A 5932-nucleotide genomic window follows, 5' to 3' on the forward strand; every position below is an offset into this window, starting at 1 on the left:
ATCCATTCTTCCATCCTGGGTTATCTGGGTTGTTTCCAGCTTCTGGTCATCACAAATAAGGCCGCTATGAACATAATGAAACATATGCCCCTGTGCCATGGTGGGACATCTTTTGGTATATTCCCAAAGTGGTATTTCTGGATGTTTAGATAGGTCTATTTTTAATTTTCTGGGGAACCTCCAAATTGATTTCCAGGTGGTTGTACCAGTTTGCAATCCTACCAGCAATGGAGGAGTGTTGCTCTTTCTCCACATTCTCCACAACATGTGTTGTCACCTGAGGTTTTGATCTAGGTAGTCAGAGTGTAAGGTAGAATCTCAGGGTTGTTTTTATTTGTATTGCTCTGATCATCTAAGTACTTTGAACATTTCTTTAGGTGCTTCTCAGCCATTCAAGATTCTTCTATTGTGCATTCTCAATTTAGTTTTCTACCATTTTTGATTGGTTTATTTGTTTTTTTTTGTTTGTTTGTTTTTGTTTTTTTTTTTTTTGGTGGTAAGCTTCCTAATTTCTTTATATATTTTGGATTTTAGCCCTCTATTAGATGTGAGGTTAGTGAAGATTTTTTCCCAATCTGTAGGATGCCGATTTGTCTTATTGACTATGTCCTTTGCTTTGCAGAAGCTTTCCAGTTTCATGAGGTTCTTGATCTTGAAGTTCTATTTAGGGAATTCCTGCCTGTGCCAATGAGTTCAAGGCTCTTTCCCAATTTCTCTTCTTTTAGATTCAGTGTACCTGGTTTAATGTTGAGGTCCTTGATCCACTTGGACTTGAGCTTCATGCATGGTGACAAATATGGATCTATTTTCATTTTTCTACATACAGACATCCAGTTAGAGCAATTGGCTTCTTTGTCAACAATCAAGTGTGTGTAAGTGTGTGGTTTTATTTCTGGGTCTTCAATTCTACTCTGTCTCTGTACCAATACTATGCAGTTTTTATCACTATTGCTCTGTAGTAGAGCTTGAGGTCAGGGATGGTGATTCTCCAAGTCATTTTTTATTGTTAACAATTATTTTCATTTTTCTGGGATTTTTTGCCTTTTCAGATGAATTTGAGAATTGCTCTTTCCATGGCTTTGAAGAATTGTGTTGGGATTTTAATAGGAATAGCATTGATTCTGTAGATTGCCTTTGGTAGGATGGCCATTTTTTGCTGTTCGTTTTGCCAATCCATGAGCATGGGAGATCTATCCACTTTTTGAGATCTTCAATTTCTTTCTTGAGAGACTTGAAGTTCTTATCATAAAGGTCTTTCGTTTGTCTGGTTAGAGTTACCCCAAGGTACTTCATATTATTTATGGCTATTGTGAAGGAAATTGTTTCCCTAACTTCTTTCTCATCCTGTGTATCATCTGTATAAAAGAAAGCTACTGATTTATTTGAGTTAATTTTATATATGACACATTGCCCTTGTGTGGTTTAGGTATCAGAGTAATTGTAGCTTCAAATCTTAAATGTTTATGGATTCCAAATTTCTCACTTGCCTTTTGTTGTATCAGCAGAAGAAATTCTCTGGTAGAATTTTTGGGTTCACTTATATATACTATCATATCATCTGCAAATAGTGATACTTTAATTTTTCTTTGCCAGTTTGTATCCCCTTGATCTCTCTTTGTTGTCTTATTGTTCTCACTAGCACTTCGATTACAATATTGGATAAAGAGTATTCATCCTTGTCCCAGATTTTAGCTGGATTGCTTAAAATACCTCTCCATTTATTTTGATATTGGCTGTTGGTTTGCAGTAATTGCTTTTGTTATGTTTAGGTATGACCCTTGAATTTCTGATCTCTCCAATACTTTTTACATGAAGTGTTTTTGTATAATGTCAAATGCTTTTTCTGCATCTAAGGAGAGGATCATGTGATTTTTTTTTACTTTGAGTTTGTTTATATGGTAGAGTATGTTTTGGATTTTCATATATTGAATCAACTTTGATAAAGCCTACTTGATTGTGGTGAATGATGGTTTTGATGTGTTCTTGGATTCGTCTTGTGAGAACTTTATTGAGCATTTTTGCGTCGATATTCATAAGTGACTTTGGTCTGAGGTTCTCTTTTTAGGTAGAGCCCTTGTGTGGTTTAGGTATCAGAGTAATTGTAGCTTCAAATCTTAAATGTTTATGGATTCCAAATTTCTCACTTGCCTTTTGTTGTATCTGTGAGACTCACACATCTTTCCAACATACAATATAACCAAGAGAGATAGAGACTAGATCTCCTTCAACCAGCACATAGGACTGGATGTATAAGCAATATTTGTCCACTTATTATATATTTTGAGGTTAATTTACATAAACAAGCTTGTCAAGAAAAAATAAGACCTATGAATACATTGAAATTGAGCACTAATTTTTCTTTATTATTACAGTTCACTAAAATGATGTTAGTGTTATTCCTGAAATCTTTGCTAGAAAAACCTTACACATAATGATATTTTGTGGTTGCATTTTCTTTTCCTTTATCGCAAATACAAGAATAAATATTCCAATTAGAGTTTAACTATTTTACATATTTTAGTAAGGACATAAAATTATTGGATGTGTATGAATTCCTTTTAAACAGTAGCTTTCTAACTATCTCTCTATACATTCTTTAGGAACATGACAAACTTCTTTTTTTTGGAGTTATACTCTTTACTAGATATTAGTTCAGGTCACAATGAGCGGGTTTCCTCAGAAGAGCCTCAGGGGTTGGGACTGCTGAGGCCCTGGGTCAGAAGCACAACTGGAAAGCGTCAGAAACATGCTGCTTCCATGCGTCCAGGCTGGGCAGCAGGGAGGAGAGACCCGTGACGGGCCAGGTCTCTCTATCGGATACCTTGGAGGTCTGATAGGACAGCAGCTCTACACCTTGGCTGTCCTGCATAGTGGCACCTCTGGCCTTAAGACAGCTCCGTTGAGCACCTGCAACATTGTTGTGGTGTCCTGGACCAAGCCGACTGCTTGGTAGGGGACACCTGCCAAAGCCACAGTCAGGAGGCATTCCCCGCTCCCCTGCTCTCCTGGGACACCAGGACCGTGGGAGTTGGTGACATTGAGGCCAGCCTCTTTCACCAGTTGCTTAGCGTTCACCAAATTCATATCTGCTTGTTTTGATGCATCTCTCAGAAGGCCAACAAGGATTGCAGAGCTCAGACAGGTCCCAGTATTCTTCAGAGATTTTCCTTGTGCCACCACCTGGATGGTCCCTTTAGGGGAGCCAGCACAGGCGTGCATCAGCATGCCCAATGCTTCTGCCAGACCAATCCAAACCTTGGTGTGTGGAAAGAAGGCACTGGTAAGGGTCTGGGCGTTTATGACCCCTGTTAGAGATTTCCCCTTCTCTCTGTCCACAACTGGACTGCGATTTCCTCCCTACAGCGGCTCTGGGCCTCCTTGGTGCTGGCGCCCAAGGAGCCATCATCATCAACTGATGATGTTCTCATGGTCCACTAAGGCCCGATCCTGCAGTGTCTCGTCTGTAAACACATCCAGTGCAGCACCAGCACACCGACCAGACTGCAGAGCATGGAGCAGGGCACCTTCATCCACAATGCCTCCTCGAGCACAGTTCACCACCCGCACGCCTTTCTTGCACTGGGCAAAGGTGCTGTCATTGAGCAAGCCTGTAGTGGAGGGCAGGAGTGGGGTATGGACAGTGATGAAATCACAGAGAGGCCAGATCTCTTCTAGTGGCAGCTGCTGAACACCAAAGGAGGCAGCGACTTCTGGAGAAATGATGGGGTCATAGCCTACAGTCTTCATTCCAAAGGACTGAGTTCGGGTGGCCACCTCTCTTCCAATTCTGCTTAGGCCAAGAATTCCCAGTGTCTTCCATTTCAGTTCTTTCCCCATGAACTTCTTCAGGTCCCATTTGCCATCTTTCATGGAAGCCGACCCCTGGAGGATCTTCCTGGCCAGGCAGATGATCATTCCACAGGTGAGTTCTGCAACACTGAGGCTATTTCCGTTGGGGGTATTCATGACTAGGACGCCGTTCCTCGTGGCAGCCTCCAGATCCACATTGTCCATGCCTGTACCAGCCCTGCCCACCACCTGGAGCTTCTCTACTACGTTGATGACATCAGCAGTGACTAGTAGCTGACCAGACGATAAAGCCTTCACAGTCCTGGAGCTCGGCTATCAGCTCCTCCTTGCTTAAGTTCTGCTTCTCCACCACCTGCAGCCCTCCACCTTGCAGGATCTTCAGGCAGCAGGGGTCGAGGCTGTCGCTGATGAGTACTTTGCACAGATTTGTGAAGGCCATTGTTGGAGCCAGGCCTTAGAATCAGTTGCTCTGGTGGGCAGAAGCACTTAGTATAGGAAACTGTAGGGAGAGCTGGCTCCGGTGACTGGGCCCATGACAAACTTTTTATGTATTACAAAATGAGAAATGAGTGATAAGAGTTTTTACTTATATTTCTTTCTTCGACTCTTGTTAACTAATGAAATATGCTGATTTCACCTTTTCCTGTCAAACTAATATTTTCATTTGTTTTTATTATTATAATTGCTTCATTTGCCTCTTTCCTTTTCTCCATCAAAACTCTCCCACATAATCCTCCTGAACTTTAGCAAATATATGTCTTCTTCTTTTAAATTGTTGTTACATAATTATATAGTTAGGCTGATCTCTCTAATACTTTTAACATGATGGGGTATTGTATAATGTCAAATGCTTTTTCTGAATCTAAGGGAATGATCATGTGATTTTTTTCTTTGAGTTTGTTTATATGGTGGATTGTGCTTTGGATTTTCATATAATGGAATGAAGCCTACTTGCTCGTGATGAATGATGGTCTTGATATGTTCTTGGATTTGGTTTGTGAGAATTTTATTGAGTATTTTTGCATTGATATTCATAAGCAGGATATAATATATCTATTATATTTCTAACTACAACTTCCTCAGACTGTATATATTATATTTATGTACAAATATCTTCAGGGCTGACGACTTGGTTCTGATAACCAACTGGTGTGTTTCTTCTAAGAACTATTTCTTCCACTATCAGCGTTAGCTATTGTACTTTTTTAATAGGATCTCCAGGATACATATTCCCAAAGAGGTCTAGTGCCCTTTCGTGGAAGGACTATTTACTTTAGACACATAAACAGGTGATTTTTTCACCATATGGAAGGATCATGATATGATATGATAAATGATATGATACTTTACATATAAAATGGAAATTAATTACACAGATTATATACTGATTATGCTCTAGTAATATCTAGAGGTACAAGCATAAAGTCTTACCACCTTGACTGTCCAAATGTGAGTTGAACAATTATGGCACCAAAAGGCATGGTAAGCTGAACAGAGAAAAGCCTACAAGGCCACAACTCAACACAAAATTTTAAAAATTAATTGAGGAAAGTTCAGATTTGGGAGGTGGTCTTCTCCAAGAAAAGTCTAACAACTTATTGTCCAGTGCCTTGTGCTACATTGTACATTACTGTATTAAATTACCTGAATGAGGTCACAAAGGGGACAAAGTAATTGTGCTGCCTCCTAATTTGAAATCATGTAGCTCAGTAAGATGAGATAGGTAGTTACATGATGTTGGAACATTTGACTGCTACTTGTCAGCTCTTCAATTATGTATGAAGCAGAAGATTGAGATTGGACAAAGAGGAGGGGAGTGCTATAATTCATTCAGAGTGTGTCACCTGAAAGAACTACTTCCCCAAGTAAGCATACTTCACCTAGCTTTTACAAGTTGTCAAAACAATAGCACCAATAAACACCTGGGACAAATTGATCTTCTTGGAGAAATGTGACCTCAGAATTATAGAACTGGGTTTATGAGCAAGTTTTGGATATAAGTCATTTGGTGCTAAAATTGTAACTTCTCAGTGTTCTCTAATTCACTTAGCATGTGTTACATAAAGAATATTCTAGAAATGGGAAGGAGGTCTATATTCAACTCTAACATCTGAAACCATTC

The 5932-nt window shown here is 39.7% G+C and overlaps 1 pseudogene; it reads right to left on the reverse strand.

Moving 5' to 3' along the window:
* Window positions 1-2716: 2716 nt before the first annotated feature.
* Window positions 2717-4249, reverse strand: Phgdh-ps4 (phosphoglycerate dehydrogenase, pseudogene 4; annotated as a pseudogene).
* Between the last annotated feature and the right edge of the window lie 1683 nt (window positions 4250-5932).

This window comes from Rattus norvegicus, chromosome 15 (assembly GCF_036323735.1).
Source record: "Rattus norvegicus strain BN/NHsdMcwi chromosome 15, GRCr8, whole genome shotgun sequence".
In the NCBI taxonomy this organism is placed as follows: domain Eukaryota; kingdom Metazoa; phylum Chordata; class Mammalia; order Rodentia; family Muridae; genus Rattus; species Rattus norvegicus.